The following is a 16,824-nucleotide window of genomic DNA, read 5'->3' on the forward strand; positions in this document are numbered from 1 at the left end:
GGAGGCCAAGGCTGGTGGATCACGAGGTCAGGAGATCAAGACCATCCTGGCCAACATGGTGAAACCCCGCCTCTCTACTATTTATTTATTATTATTATTATTTTGAGACAGAGTCTTGCTCTGTCACCCAGACTGGAGTGCAGTGGCACCATCTAGTCTTACTGCAACCTCCACCTCCCAGGTTCAAACAATTCTCTTGTCTCAGCTTCCCGAGTAGCTGGGACTACAGGCTCATGTCACCATGCCCAGTTAATTTTTATATTTTTGGTAGAGACGGGGTTTCACCATATTGATTAGACTGGTGTCAAACTCCTGACTTCAAGTGATCCACCCACCTCGACCTCCCAAAGTTCTGGGATTACGGGCATGGAACACTGCGCCTGGCAACCCCATCTCTACTAAAAATACAAAAATTAGCTGGGCATGGTGGCATGTACCTGTAATCCCAGCTACTCAGGAAGCTGAGGCAGGAGAGTCGCTTGAACCCAGGAGGCAGAGGTTGCAGAGAACCGAGATCGTCCCACTGCACTCCAGCCTGGCAATAGAGTGAGACTCCATCTCAAGCGAGAAAAAAAAAAAAGAAAGCAAAGAAGAAAGAAAGAAAGAAAGAAAGAAAGACAGAAAGAAAGAAAGAAAGACAGAAAGAAAGAAAGGAAGAAAGAAAGAGAAAGAAAGAAGGAAGGAAGGAAAAGAAAGAAAAAAAAGAAAATTGACTCTCATATATGGATCTTGTCCACAGGTAGGTGGGTGACTCTCAAACCAAAATTCATTACATCTGTGAGACTGTAACTCTCCTAAGGGGAGAAGTTCTTCTCAGCCAGAGAAGACACATTTATGAATCCAGTTCACTGTTGAGATTGAGACTGGTGTACTTAGGCCCAACATGCAAATTCTCATACCTGGAATCCGGACATGTGTGGAGTTGTTCATCTCATCCCTGTCGCTTTCTGCAGGTGGGATTGTGACATACATCTCTGCCCAGCTCCCGAGTATTTTAGCTCTGTTTCCTGTGTCCAGCTCACAGATGGGATTCTGATATATCACTGAAGCCAGCACCTAGGTTATGTGACTCTTACCTCCTGCCTTGGTGCTGCCCACAAGGGACATTGGGACATATCACTTGGCCTTGCACCTAGGTAATGTAAGTTTTCTGTCTTGCATTAGTGCTACTCACCGGGGCGTTGTGATGTATTGTTGGGTCCCACATCCATGTTATGTGACTCTTCTGCCGGTGCCCAGGCCACAATGGCCATTGTGACATACTGTTGCATCCAAAACCTAGATGATCTACCTCTCCTTCCTGAGTTTTGCCTAAGGGGACGTTGTGAAATATCTATGTGCCCATCACCCATGTGGTGTGATTTTCTTCTCCTGCCTAGTCCCTGCTTAAAGGAGGGATTGTGACATATCACTGTGCCCAGCACCTAGCTCATGTTACTCTTCTTTTGTTTTTTAGGATTTGTTTGGAAGGAGATTGTGATACATTGGTGGGTCCAACTCCGAGGTGACATTACTCTGTTGACTTTGCCCTGCAAGCAGAAAGCACTGTGACACATTATTAGGCCCATCTCCTGCCTGAAGCCTGCCTACAGCAATTTGTAACATATGGCATTGGGACATATCACTGAGCCCATCAACTATTTGATAAAACTCTTCTTTTTTAACAAAGGCTTTGCCTATAGGAGAGATTGTGACTAATTCTGAGCTCAGAAAATAGGTGATGTTTCTTTAGTTTTTTTGCTTGAGCCCCACATTGTGATGTATTTCTGGTCCCAGCAACTGAGGGAAGGGAATCTCCTGTCTGGGTCTTTCCTACAGGGAGCCTTGTGAAATATTTCCGCGTTCATCACCTTAAATATGTGACCCTCATCTTCTGCGTGGCCATGTTTACAGAAGGGAGAGTGGGTTATTCCTAGACCCAGCACACAGGTCATGTGATTCTACATCCTGGTCTCTTCAGAGGGGTCATTTTGACATATCTCCAGACTCCTCAACTAGATGATGTGATGGTCCTCTTCTCCGTGAAACCTATCCATAGTGGAGATTGTGAAATACAGCCTGGCACAGCACCTACATGATGGTCCTCTCTTCTCATGCCTGGGTGCTGCCCACAGGGGTCATTGTGACTTATAGCTGGGTACAGTCTTCAGGTGATGTAACTCTCCCCTATTTTGGGGCGCACACACACAGGGCATTACCATATAGCTCTGCTCCTCCGACCTCGGTGATGTAACTCTCCTCTATTTTGGGGCGCGCACACACAGGGCATTACCATATAGCTCTGCTCCTCAGACCTAGGTGATGTGACTCTCCTGTCTGTTACCTCCTCTTAGGGGGTATTGTGATATATTGCTGGGCCCAGAACCGAGGTGATGTGGCCTTTTCTCTTGCCTGGGCCCTGCATACATGGTGTACAGTAACATATATCTGGGTTGAACTCATAGGTGATGTGACTCTTCTGCATAGGTCTTGCCAACAGGGGTATTATGACATACCTTTCTATTCATTGCCTAGGCTATGTGACTCTCCACTCTTATCTGAGCCCTTCCAAAAGAGGGGATTGTGACATATCAGTGACCCTACCACCAAGGTGATGTGACTGTTCTCTTTTGCCTGGGTTTGCATATTTTGGGTATTGTGACATATCCCTGGGCCCAACACTTAGGGGATAAAAGGCTTATTCCTCTACCTTATGCACAGAGAAACTTGTGACGTTTTTCTGCATTCATCACCAAGGAGATGTGACTCTCCTACCTGCATCCTGACCACAGAGAGGATTGTGACATATTGCTAGATCCAGCACCCATGTGATGTGACTCTGCTGCCTGGTTCCTAATTTAAGGAGTGGATTGCTACATACCCATGCCTGAGTATTCAGGTAATGTGTCTCTGTTCCCTGGTCCCTGTTCTCAGGGAAGCGACATACCTCTGGCCCAGCGTCCAACTGATTTTACTCTCCTGCTCTCTTCCTTTATGCAGGTGTAATTGTGACATATATCTTGGAGCACAACTCACAGGCGCAATGATGACTTTCATATGTCAAACCAGCCAATAGGAGAGATCCTGCTTCTCCTACCGACACTTAGGGAAATGAAAAAAAAAAAAAAATCCCTGGGTCTCCTCGTTAAGATCATCCACTCTCTCACATATTACATAAAGCCCTCAGGTGGTACAGAGTCTCATCACAGGGCCTAGCGCACAGGTGAAATTTTTTTCTCGTATGCACCCCCTGCACCCTCCTGGCCATTATGATTTTCACCCTCACGTATAAACAGAACCCACTTGTGAGGTCCTGAATTTCACACATGAATGCAGTTTATAGTTGGAATTGCGAATCTCATATGTAAAGATCTGGCCACAGGTGGAATGGGAACTTCGTTATAAACCCAGCGCATAGAAAGGTGATGATTCTCTTATCTGGACCCCACCAATTGTAACGATGTTGACTCATATATAGGCTTAGGGCCACAGGTTTGATCATGGGTCCATACCAGCATGAAAATCTCTGAAAGAATTGAGACTGTCATGCATACCATATAAAGCCCTCAGGTGCAACACAGAAACTCCTAATAGGGCTCAGCACACAGTAATATAATGACATTGGGATGCACACCCAGCCAACATTAAAGATTGTCGTTCTTTCACATGATCATAGTTCACTTTTGAGGCTCTGAATCCGATACCCAAAGGCAGTTTCAAAAGTTGAAAAATTGAGCATTTTTTATGTGTCTTTTGGCTGCATAAATATCTTCTTATGAGAACTGTCTGTTCATATCCTCGCCCACTTGTTGATGGGTTTGTTTGCTTTTTTCTTATAAACTTGTTTGAGTTCTTTGTAGATTCTGGGTATTAGCCCTTTGTCAGATAAGTAGATTGAAAAAATTTTCTACCGTTCTGTAGGTTGCCTGTTCACTCTGATGGTAGTTTCTTTTTCTGTGCAGAAGCTCTTTAGTTTAATTAGATTCCATTTGTCAATTGTGGCTTTTGTCGCCATTGCTTTTGGTGTTTTAGACATGAAGTCCTTGCCCATGCCTATGTCCTGAATGGTATTGCCTAGGTTTTCTTCTAGGGTTTTTATGGTTTTAGGTCTAACATTTAAGTCTTTAATCCATCTTGAATTAATTTTTGTGTAACGTGTAAGGAAGGGATCCATTTTCAGCTTTCTACATATGGCTAGCCAGTTTTCCCAGCACCATTTATTAAATAGGGAATCCTTTCCCCATTTCTTGTTTTTGTCAGGTTTGTCAAAGATCAGATAGTTGCAGATGTGTGGCACTATTTCTGAGGGCTCTGTTCTGCTCCATTTGGTACCAGTACCATGTACTCTGATTTGGTACCAGTACCATGCTGTGCTGCTATAAAGACACATGCACACGTGTGTTCATTGTGGCATTATTCACAATAGCAAAGACTTGGAACCAACCCAAATGTCCAATAATGATAGACTGGATTAAGAAAATGTGGCACATATACACCATGGAACACTATGCAACCATAAAAAATGATGAGTTCATGTCCTTTGTAAGGACATGGATGAATCTGGAAATCATCATTCTCAGCAAACTATCGCAAGAACAAAAAACCAAACACAGCATGTTCTCACTCCTAGGTGGGAATTGAACAATGAGAACACTTGGACACGGGAAGGAGAACATCACACACCGGGGCCTGTTGTGGGATAGGGGGAGGGGGAAGGGATAACATTAGGAGATATACCTAATGTAAATGAGGAGATAATAGGAGCAGCACACCAACATGGCACATGTATACATATGTAACAAACCTGCACGTTGTGTACATGTACCCTAAAACTTAAAGTACAATAAAAAAAGTTGAAAAACTAACTCTCATATGTGAGAGTCGCAGATATGTTGATGACTCTCATATCATGAGTCGGCACACCTGTGAAGCTGTGATTTCAGTTAGGTGAGAAAGTCTGCAAGAGAAAATGGGGCTGCCATGCACAAATTTAGTCCACTATTGAGATAGTGACTTGTGTACTTAGATCAAACATACAGAAGGTGTTCACTCTCATGCCTAAAACCAGAATATGTGCGGGATTCATCCCATGTCTAGAACTTCCTGCAGGTGTCATTGTGACAAACATACACATTTGTCCAGCACCTGAGTGACTAGACTCTTCTGTTTAAGCCCAGCTCACAAATAAAATTGGGACATATCATTGGACCTAGAACGTAGGTGATGTGGCTCTATTCTCTCGCCTTGTGCTGCCCACAGGGAGCATTGTAACATATCACTGAACTTAACACCTAGGAGATTGGGGGCTCCTGCCTGAACTCTGCCCACAGGGAGGCAGAGCATATTTCTGCCTTGTAGCATATTTCTGCCTCCATCACCAGATGATGTGACTCTCCTTTCTGCCTGCACCTTGCCCACAGGAAAGATTCTGACATATCACTGGGCCTGGTAATCAGTAATCAGGTGATGTGTCTCTCCTGCCATGGCTTTACCCACAGGGAGTGAATTGGTTTATTAGTTCTAACATTTTTTAAATGGAGTCTTTAAGGTTTTCTTATATATAAGATCATGTTGTCTGCTAACAGGGACAATTTTACTTCTTCCTTTCCAATTTGGATGAGTTTTATTCTTCCTGTTGCCTAATTGCTCTGGTGACATATCACTGAGCTCAATATTCAGGTGATTTGACTCTGCTGCTTGTACTCTGATTTCAGGAGGGGATTGTAACATATCCCGGGTGAGCACACAAGTAATGGGACTCCCTTCCTAGCCTCCGACCTCATAAAAGATTGTTACATATCCCTGGCCCAGCCTTAGGTATGTGACTCTCCTACCTGTTCCCTGCCATCAGGGGAGATATTGACAGATCTCTGGCCAAGCATCCAGGTGATGCGACTCTCCTGCTCACTCCCTACCCACAGGAGAGATTGAAACATATATCTTGGCCAGCTCACAGGTGTAATAATGACTCTCATACCTCAAACCTGCCACTAAGAGAAATGCTGTTTTTCCTAGTGAGGCTTTGGAAAATCGGTAGGTCTTAAGTCTTCCTTTTGTATGAAGGTCTGAGAGGAATACCACTCTCTCTTATATTATATAAAGCCCTTAAATGGTACAAAGAGTGTTATCACAGGGATATGTTGCATAACCTAGGGGAGGGGCCCAGTTATATGTCACAATTAGCCCAGGGGGCAGGGCACAGGCATGAGAAGAGTCTCACCACATATGTGCTGGCCTAAGTGATACATCATCATCCCCACTGTGGACAGGTTGCAGTAAGAACAGGAGAGTCACATCATTCTTATAATGGTCTCAGATATACATCACAATGACTCCCCTGGGCAGAAAGAAGGGATAAGATTCACATCACCTGTGGGCTAGGCCCAGAGATGTCACTCTTACTTCTGTGGGCATGTCTCAGGCTGGAGAGGAGAATCACATTACCTAAGCACTGGACCAAGAAATACGTCACAATCTTTCTCATGGGCAAAGTCCAGGTAAGAGAATAGAGCCATATCAAATAGTTCATGGGCTCAGAGATATGTCACTATGCTCCCTGTGGGCAGGGTTCAGGTAGGACCCTTACATTACCTTGGTGCTGGTTCAGCAATATGTCCCAATGCCTTCTAAGGACAGAACAAAGACAAAAGAGTAAAATCATTTTGGTGTTTTACCCATCGATATGTCACAATCTTCCCCGTGGGCAGAACCTGAAAAAAGGGAAGAGTCATATTAGCTAAATGCTGCGCCTAGCGATAAGTCACAATTCACCCTGTAAGCAGGGACTAGACAGAAGATAGAGTTACACCATCTGGTGGCTGGTGCAGGGATATGCCACCATGCCCTCTCTAGGCAGGATCCAGACAGGAGAGCTATGTCGCCTGTGTTTTGGACCCAGAAATATGTCATAAAAGCCCATGGACAGAGCACAGGAAAGACAGTCACATAACCTGAATATCAGGATCAGTGGTATGTCCCAATGCCTCCTGTGAGCATTCCAAGGCAGGAGAGGAGACTCACATTACCTGTGTGCAAGACCCAGTGATACGTCACACGGAGGAGTACCACTGTCTTGCATACTGTGTAAACTATGGTAGAGAAATTGTCACCAAAGGGCTCAGCACACTGGTGAGATTATACTTCTCAGATTCACACCACACCAATATTCAGGATGGTCTCTATCACACGTGGAGAGAGCCCACTCTTGAGGTCCTGAAATACACATGCAGACATAGTCCACAACTGGGATTCTGACTTTCATATGTGAACATCCAGCCACAGGTGGGATGGTGACTCATTTTTAAACGCCGCTCATAGGCAGTTAAGAACTCTTATTTGGACCCATCCAAGCAGAAAGATGTTGACTGTCATACCAGGGCTTAAAGCTAAAGGTACAAGGAGGGGTCCGTGCCTGCTTAAGGTTTCAGAGAGAATTGTTACATTCATGCATACTCTATAAAGGCTTCATGTGGTGAAGAGAGTGTCCTGATAGGGCCCAGAACAAAGGTGAGTTTGTGATACTCATATGTACACTGAGCCAAGAGCAAAAATTGTCATCTTTTCACATGAACACAGCCCAAGGTTAAGGTTCCGAATCTCACACCTGTTGATCTACCTGCTGATGGAATAGTCTGTCAAAAGAAAGCAGAGATGCATGAGCATCAATCTGGAAAACAGCAATAATGGTAGTGTGCACCAGGATTCAGATATCTTCCCAGTATGGTTTTCTCCAAACCTCTTTATTCGTAATTCACCATTTGTTTCATTGCCATTCGGGCAACTAGGTAGTAAGACCATTTTCTGCTAAGCAAGAGTAGGTATACAAGTAACAAATCCCTCTGGCCTCCTCCTGAATAGTTCAGAGAACAGATTCTAGTTCAGCCAGCTGGCTGCTCACACTCCTCCCTTCCTTAGAAATGCTTATGTTTTTAACAGGATTATAAGCCACGGCCTCCCAGCATCGGGTCCCATCAATGTATTTGGTGGAATCATCAGCAAACCAAGCATGTCTCTGATCGTCTGGGCTTGGTTCTTTAAAGGATTTGCCCCATTGGGCAGGGGAGGTTTCCTTCCCTATCTGCAGGACATGCTCAGTGGTTTGCTGAGCTGGCAAGTTTTGCACATCCTCATTTAAAAATGATACCTGTTTTGGTTCCGGCTTAGCCTGGTCTTGTATGTGCCATTTCCATTTACTTTCTTGAGTGTACCCTATCCAATGAGGTTTGAGGGAGCTCATGACCCAAGTCATAATAGGAATTTGGGGCCTCATAAAAACATCATGATTAAGACAAAGGTGTTCTGTTTCCTGTAAAGCCCAGTAGCAGGTCAACAGCTGCTTCTCCAAGAGTATAAGCTTTGCTAGCCTCTGACAGCTTCTGGGTCTAAAACCCCAAAGGTATCACTTCCCATCTTGTTTCTACCTAAGGCTCCAATTAGCGTGTTGATCTAGGACAGTTACTTGCAGTTCTACTGGCCCATCCTGTAAGGGCCATACTGTTGCTCTGCTTGTTTGGCTGGTTGAAAAGCCACGCTCTCTTTCTGTCTTCAGTGAAAGTCATAGCGTTTTCTAGTGACTGCATGCAGAGGTTGTAAAATGTTACCCAAGTGGGGAATATGATGTCTCCAGAATCCAAACAAACCAATACAATTTTGGACCTCCTTTTCAGTGGTAGGGCTGTAAATTCTAGTATTTTAGCCATAGCCTTTGGTAAAATGGACTGTTTCCCTGCATTCCATAGGATGCCAAGGAACTTTACAGTTTGTGCAGGTCCTTGAATTTTACTAGGGTTAACTTCCCATCCCTGAGATAGGATTTGGGTTTTTACCGGATCCAAGCCCCAGCTGACTAGTTCTTCAGTTTTACCCTGACTGTGCCACTTAGGCAGCTGCTTTTTTCAGCAATAGGCTGATAACTTTGAGGCTGATGAGTCAAGACGTAGGCCTGGCCATGGGCCAGGGCCAGCCTGGAAGTCAGATTAGCATTTTCTTTTCTGGCTTACATTTCTGTTGTAGCAGCTGATTCCTATCTTGACACATTAACTTATAAGCAGTAAGCAAGCACCATCCATGCCGGGAAATTCCCTCAGCATCCCATTTGCCAACTGGGATTCCCTGCACCTCCTCACAGACAGCCAATGATTCAAAATGCACTAACTTAGATTCCCAATTATCACAAAGGCCAGCTCCCTTGGACCACTGAATGGCCAAGGGGAAGAACTAGGAGAGTTCCCTTCTGAAGACATGGAAAGTCCCCGAGCTCCCAGTCTGGTCCCTGCACCAAAAAATGGCATGCTTTTCCTTTCGCTTTCGGATCCTGTTCGTGAAGCCAAAAATGTTCTGTGCAGGAAATGCTCAAGGAGAGAAGGAAACACACACACACACACACACACACACACACACACAATACCTTTAAGGGTAAACAAACTGTATCCCATGTAAATGGCAATGCAGATATAATAAGCAAATGATATAATAAGCAAGTTGCAATGGGACGGAGAGAAGGGAAAAGAGATATATATATTTACACTCATCAGACAATGGAGGATTCACCACCAGACTGCGAAGCAACAGCCTGGGCTCCAGAGTTGGCCTCTTGTCTGTGAACAGATGAGAAGAGATCTCATGAAGTTTTGGCACAGTCTGGAACCCTAGCTCTTTTTGTAATGAGTTATCTGGCATGACGTCCAGTCAGGAGGGCCCTTCATTTCTGGGCTCAAGGAAAAGAAAAATGTCAACTTGTTTTTTGTGATTGTCTGTTGTTTTTCAGTAACTAACATATAGGAATAAATTGAAATAGAGATTTATCCGAAACAGCGCTGGATGAAAGCCTCAAGGGGCTCACACAACCTGTTCCAGGACTTGGTGACCATTGTTTGAGTCCAGATTCAATTGAGTTCAAATTTAATATTTAAATTTTACTCCACATAGTGTCAAAAGTAATTCCTTCAAATGCAGGAAATTATGTAACTACTCACAAACTAAACTTCTCAAACAAAAGTCATAAATTGAGTATAGGAATTAAAAAAAAAGAAAGAAAATCTAACTACATCTGTCTAAAGGGACTCAATTTATTTATTTAATTATTTTAGACACTTGGTATTGCTTTGTTTCCCAGGCTGGTCTCAAACTCCTGGTTTCACGTGATCCTCCCACCTCAATCTCCTAAAATGCTAGGATGACAGATATGAGCCATCTTACTCTATAGTAACAAAAACAGACTAAATGTGGCAAGATGCATCCAAAAAATTATGCAAATCATAAGCAAATGAGGACAGACTATGTCACAATTATAGTATGCAAAATGCTTTTTAAATAACTGTCTTAGTTTATAAAATATATTATGAAATCAAATTGTTAAAAAAACAAAGGACAAAATAATAAAAGGGTTTATTCACTGGAAACCTATGACAATTATACACATTTATATAATTGTGTGTATATATCTAATTATGTATACACACAAATATGTATGCACCTTACATGAGTATTTTTAAATATATCAATAATATCTTGACAGAACATAAGCAAAAACGGCAATATATTAAAAGTATAATATTTTAATACACCAGTTCTGTAATTAATAAAAAAGCCAGATAGAATATTAAAAAGTAAACAGATGACATGAAAATACTGTAAAGCAATTAGATATAACAGATGCATAGAGAACACTCTACACAAAAACAAAACTCACAATCTTCTCAAAAGCTCATGAAACATTCTCCTAAAAATAACTATTAAGCCAAAAAACAATTCTTAACAGAATTTTTGAAAAATTGAATGTTACAAAAAATTCAAAAAATCAATGAATACAGGAGTTATTTTTTTGAAAAGATCAACAAAATAGATAGACTGCTAGCAAGACTAATAAAGAAAAGAGAGAAGAATCAAAGAGAAGCAATAAAAAATGATAAAGGGGCTATCACCCCTGATCCCACAGAAATACAAACTACCATCAGAGAATGTTATAAACACCTCTAAGCAAATAAACTAGAAAATCTAGGAGAAATGGGTAAATTCCTGGACATATACACCCCCCACAAGACTAAACAAGGAAGAAGTTGTATCTCTGAATAGACCAATAACAGGTTCTGAAATTGAGGCAATAATTAATAGCCTACCAACCAAAAAAAGTCGAGGACCAGACGGATTCACAGCCACATTCTACCAGAGGTACAAAGGGGAGCTGGTACCAACCCTTCTGAAACTATTCCAATCAATGGAAAAAGAGGGAATCCTCTCTAACTCATTTTATGAGACCAGCATCATCCTGATACCAAAGTCTGGCAAAGACACAACAAAAAGAGAAAATTTTAAGCCAATATTCCTCATGAACATTGATGCAAACATTCTCAATAAAATACTGGCAAACCGAATCAGGCAGCACTTCAAAAAGCTTATCCACCAAGATCAAGTGTGCTTAATCCCTGGGATGCAGGTTCAACATATGCATATCAGTAAACATAATCCATCACATAAACAGAACAAATGACGAAAACCACATGATTATCTCAATAGATGCAGAAAAGGCCTTCGAAAAAATTCAAAAGCCTTTCATGCTAAAAAATTCTCAATAAACTAGATATTGATAGAATGTATCTCAAAATAATAGGAACTATTTATGACAAACTCACAACCAATATCATACAGAATGGGCAAAAACTGGAAGCACTCCCTTTGAAAACCGGCACAAGACAAGAATAACCTCTCTCATCACTCCTATTACACATAGTGTTGGAAGTTATGGCCAGGGCAATCAGGCAAGAGAAAGAAATAAAGTATATTCAACTAGGAAAAGAGGAAGCCAAATTGTCCCTGTTTTCAGATGACATGATTGTATATTTAGAAAACTCCGTCGTCTCAGCCAAAAATCTCCTAAGCTGATAAGCAACTTCAGCAAAGTCTCAGGATACAAAATCAATGTGCAAAAATCACAAACATTCCTACAATAACATACAGAGAGTCAAATCATGAGTGAACTCCCATTCACAATTGCTTCAAAGAGAATAAAATACCTAGGAATCCAACTTACAAGGGATGTGAAGGACCTCTTCAAGGAGAACTACAAACCACTGCTCAACGAAATAAAAGAGGACACAAACAAATGGAAGAACATTCCGTGCTCATGGAAAGGAAGAATCAATATTGTGAAAATGGCCATGCTGCCCAAGGTAATTTATAGATTCAATGTCATCCCTACCAAGCTATCATTGACTTTCTTCACAGAATTGGAAAAAACTACCTTGAAGTTCATATGGAACCAAAAAAGAGCCCGCATAGTCAAGACAATCCTAAGCAAAAAGAACAAAGTTGGAGGAATCACGCTACCTGACTTCAATCTATAATACAAGGCTACAGCAAGGAAAGCAGCATGGTACTGGTACCAAAACAGATACATAGACCAACGGAACAGAACAGAGGCCTCAGAAATAACACCAAACATCTACAACCATCCGATCTTTGAAAAAAACTGACAAAAACAAGCAATGGGGAAAGGATTCCTCATTTAATAAATGGTGCAGGGAAAACTGGCTGGCCATATGCAGAAAACTGAAACTGGATCCCTTCCTTACATTGTATACAAAAATTAAGTGAAAATGGATTAAAGACTTAAATGTAAGACCTAAAACCATAAAAACTTACAAGAAAACCTACGCAATACCATAGGCATGGACAAAGACTTCATGACTAAAACACCAAAAGCAATGGCAACAAAGCCAAAATTGACAAACGGGATCTACTTAAACTAAAGAGCTTCTTGTAAAGGGCCCGCTAGGCGTACCCAAAGCGGGCAGAAGGCTCCTCAGGGGAAGGTAAGGTTTGAGGGAGTGCAGGTGAGGCACCTGTGGCAGAAAAAAAAAAAAAAACGCAAAACAAAAAAGAAACTCGCTGCCAAGAAGCGTTCCTGGTTCCCCCACGGACGAAAGTGCCTTCCCATCAGTCCCTGCACTGGGCCTTGGAGACTCCGGCGTCCCTGGTTCGAAACCAGGGAGCGACTCAGGCCCGCGAGGGGTACCCCAAAGCGGGCAGAAGGCCCCTGAGGGGAAGGTTAGGTTTGAGGCAGGGGATGTGAGGCACCTGTGGCAGGAAAAAAAAAAAAAATCGCGCCGCCGAGAAGCGGGGCCTGGGTCCCCCCATGCACGAAACTGCCTTCCCTTCAACCCCTGCTCTGGGTCCCAGGGAACCTGGCGCCCCTGATTCGAACCCATGGAGCTTCTCGGGCCCGCTAGGGGTACCCCAAAGCGGGCAGAAGGCCCCTGAGGTGAAGGTAAGGTTTGAGGGAGGGGAGGTGAAGCACCTGTGTCAGGAAAACAACAACAACAACAACAACCGCGCCGCCGAGAAGCGTTCCTGGGTCTCCCACGGACGAAAGTGCCTTCCCATCAGCCCCTGCACATGGCCCCGGAACCTGGTTCGAACCCAGGGAGCGTCTCGGTCCCGCTATGGGTACCCCAAAGCGGGCAGAAGGCCCCTGAGGGGAAGGTTAGGTTTGAGGGAGGGGAGGTGAGTCACATGTGGCAGGGAAAAAAAAAAGAAAAAAGAAAAAAAAAACCTCACAGCCGAGAAGCGGGGCCTGTGTCCCCCATGCACGAAAGTGCCTTCCCTTCAGCCCTTGCTCACGGCCCCGGGACCGTAGCGTACCTGGTTCGAAACCAGGGTGCAAACAAAACTATTGTCAGATTGAACAGTCAACCTACAGAATGGGAGAGAATTTTTGCAATCTACCCATCTGACAAAGGGCTAATATCAAGAATCTACAAATAGCTAAAACAAATTTACAAGAAAAAAAAACAACCCCATCAAAAAGTGGGCAAAGGATATAACAGACACTTTTCAAAGGAAGACATTTATGCAGCCAACAGACATATGAAAAATTGCTCATCATTGGTCATCAGAGAAATGCGAATCAAATCCACAATGAGATACCATCTCACGCCAGTTAGAATGGCGATTTTTAAAATTTCAGGAAACAACAGATGCTGGAGAGGATGTGGAAAAATAGAAACACTTTTACACTGTGGGTAGGAGTGTAAATTAGTTCAACCATTGTGGAAGACAGTGTGGTGATTCCTCAGGGATCTAGAACCAGAAATACCTTTTGACTCATCAATCCCATTACTGGGTATATACCCAAAGAGTTATAAATCATGCTACTATAAAGACACACACACGCATATGTTTATTGCGGCATTATTCACAATAGCAAAGTCTTGGAACCAACCCAAATGTCCATCAATGATAGATTGGATTAAGAAATTGTGGAGCATATACAGCATGGAATACTATGCAGCCATAAAAAGGATGGGTTCATGTCCTTTACAGGGACATGGATGAAGATGGAAACCATCATTCTCAGCAAACTATCACAAGGACAGAAAACCAAACACCGCATGTTCTCACTTATAGGTTGGAGTTGAACAATGAGAACACATGGACACAGGGCGGGGAACATCTCACATTGGGGCCTCTTTGGGGGGGAGGGACTATGAAAGGAATAGCGTTAGGAGAAATACCTAATGTAAATGATGAGTTGATGGGAGCAGCAAACCAATATGGCACATGTATACCTGTGTAACAAACCTGCACGTTCTGCACATGTACCCTAGAACTTAAAGTATAATAAAAAAATTGAATGTTACCTACTATAATTTCTGACCAAAAAGGATTAAAACTAGCAATCGATAACAGAAGAAAATTCATAAAATTCACAAATATGTAAAAATTAAGCAATTTACTCTTGAACATGCTTTTGTTCAAGAGTTAGAAAACTTAATATTTTGAACATGTCTATAATGCCAAAAGTGACCTACAGATTTAATACAATCCCTATAAAATTCTTAATTTTATTTTTGACAGATACAGAAAATGTGACTCCCGAAAGTATATGGAATTTCAGGAGACCACAAAGAACTCTACAGTTTTCAAAAAGAGAAAAATTTTAGAAACATTACAATTCCTGTTTTCAAAACCTGTTACAAATCTACAGTAATCTAAGTAGTTTGTTACTGGCATAAAGACAGACAAATAGACTAATAAAACAGAATGCAAAAAAGATGTAAACACTCACATATTTATTGTAGCTTTACTTACAAAAATCAATAGGTTAAAGCAATCCATACTTCCCTCAACAAACAAATGAATGGGTACAATTAGGAATATAAAAACAATAGAATATTACCCAGCTTTTGAAAAGCAGAAAACCTTTTATCTATAATAAAAATAAAATCTTGATGACATTATGCTAAATAAAATAAGCCAGCTACAAGACAGATACTGAGTGTATCCACATGTATAAAATATCTAAAGTAGTAACATCCTTAGAAACAGAGAATAAGAAAGCATTTGTAAAGGGCTGAACAAAGGAGAAGACAGGCAGTTGTTTCAGGTGTATTGAGTTTTAGTTTTGTAAGATAAAAATTTTCTAGAGATATGTCGAATAATGTCAATGTGCTGAAAAGTCTAAACTATATAATTATTGTCATTGTAAATTACTGTAAAATTGTAAATAATTGTCAATTTTATATGTTTCTTATAACAATGTAAACAATAATAATATCTAAGTGAGATACCGTTTTAATGCATTTCAATAATTATCTTCAGGACCTCGGCAAAACCTCAGTCCTGTCCTCTCGCTTTCCTCCCCGTACACAGCGAGCTTCACCACTTGCTCCGCACCTTCTCCATCAACTACTACCTGTCCCTGGGATCTGTCCAGTCGCCCAGCTAAAGAGCTCAGCAGGTCAGCAGAGCGGCGAGCTTCTATGCAGGCATGGGGTCTGGGGCTCCTGGATCTCTGTGTCCCATTTCACAGAGATTGCCACCTACTGCCGCCTGCTAGAAGATGGGGAGGACTTCAATCTTGGTGGTATTCTGGACAGCAGCAAATACCTGTAAAGCCTCCAAAAGACCAACACCCACAGGATAGTGGACGGCAAAATGGTGTCTGAGACCAACATCACAGACGTCTTGAGGTGCTAAGCCAGCAGAAGCAAGGTCCCTTTGCGGAGCAGGAGGGCAATAAAAACTTCTGTGGTCAAAAAAAAAAAAAAAATTACCCTCGCATCACAGAGGTGTTTTCCTCACGCAAACGTAATATAGATTCATTAATACATAGATGTGGAAATTAGGGCAATTTCCACAACTACTCATCCAGAGAGGATTAAAAAAATAATTGACCACCAAATAATTAAATAAATACAGAAGTCATAAATATAGCATGAGTAATGTTTATACAGTCAAACGAACAGAGAATTATGTTGGCAATACACATATGGTTGATTCATATTTGACTTTTTTTCTACACTCTTTTAAAGTGTACACAGTTAAATATAGTCATAAAAAATTATAACATATAAGCAGAAACTAAAAACACAATTAAATGATGTAAGACAGCCTATCCTAACAGGAAAATACAGGAATATAAAATATTACAAAACAAAATTGGATAAACATTAACCTCTGAAATACTGAATAAACAAATCATGCAACTGAAGAAGACTCTTTCTAGATAACTGAAATATTCGACCATAACTGGACACCCATAAAGAACAGATTTTGAATTATTAGCATATGGTTAGAGTAACAAAATTTCACAACAAATGCATTATAATCTTCTATAAAGAACATTTAGAAGAAAATTTTAATGAAGATTTCAATGATATTAGAGAACAGAGTCTCGCTCTGTTACCCAGGCTGGAGTGTAGTGGCGAGACCTCAGCTCACTGCATCCTCCACCTACCAGGCTCAAGCAATTCTCTGCTCCAGCCTCCCGAGTAGCTGGGATTATAGGCACCCGCCCCCATGCCCTGCTCATTCTTTTTGTGGTTTTATTGGAGACGGGGTTTCACC

Source organism: Pan troglodytes, chromosome 23 (assembly GCF_028858775.2).
Source record: "Pan troglodytes isolate AG18354 chromosome 23, NHGRI_mPanTro3-v2.0_pri, whole genome shotgun sequence".
Lineage (NCBI taxonomy): Eukaryota > Metazoa > Chordata > Mammalia > Primates > Hominidae > Pan > Pan troglodytes.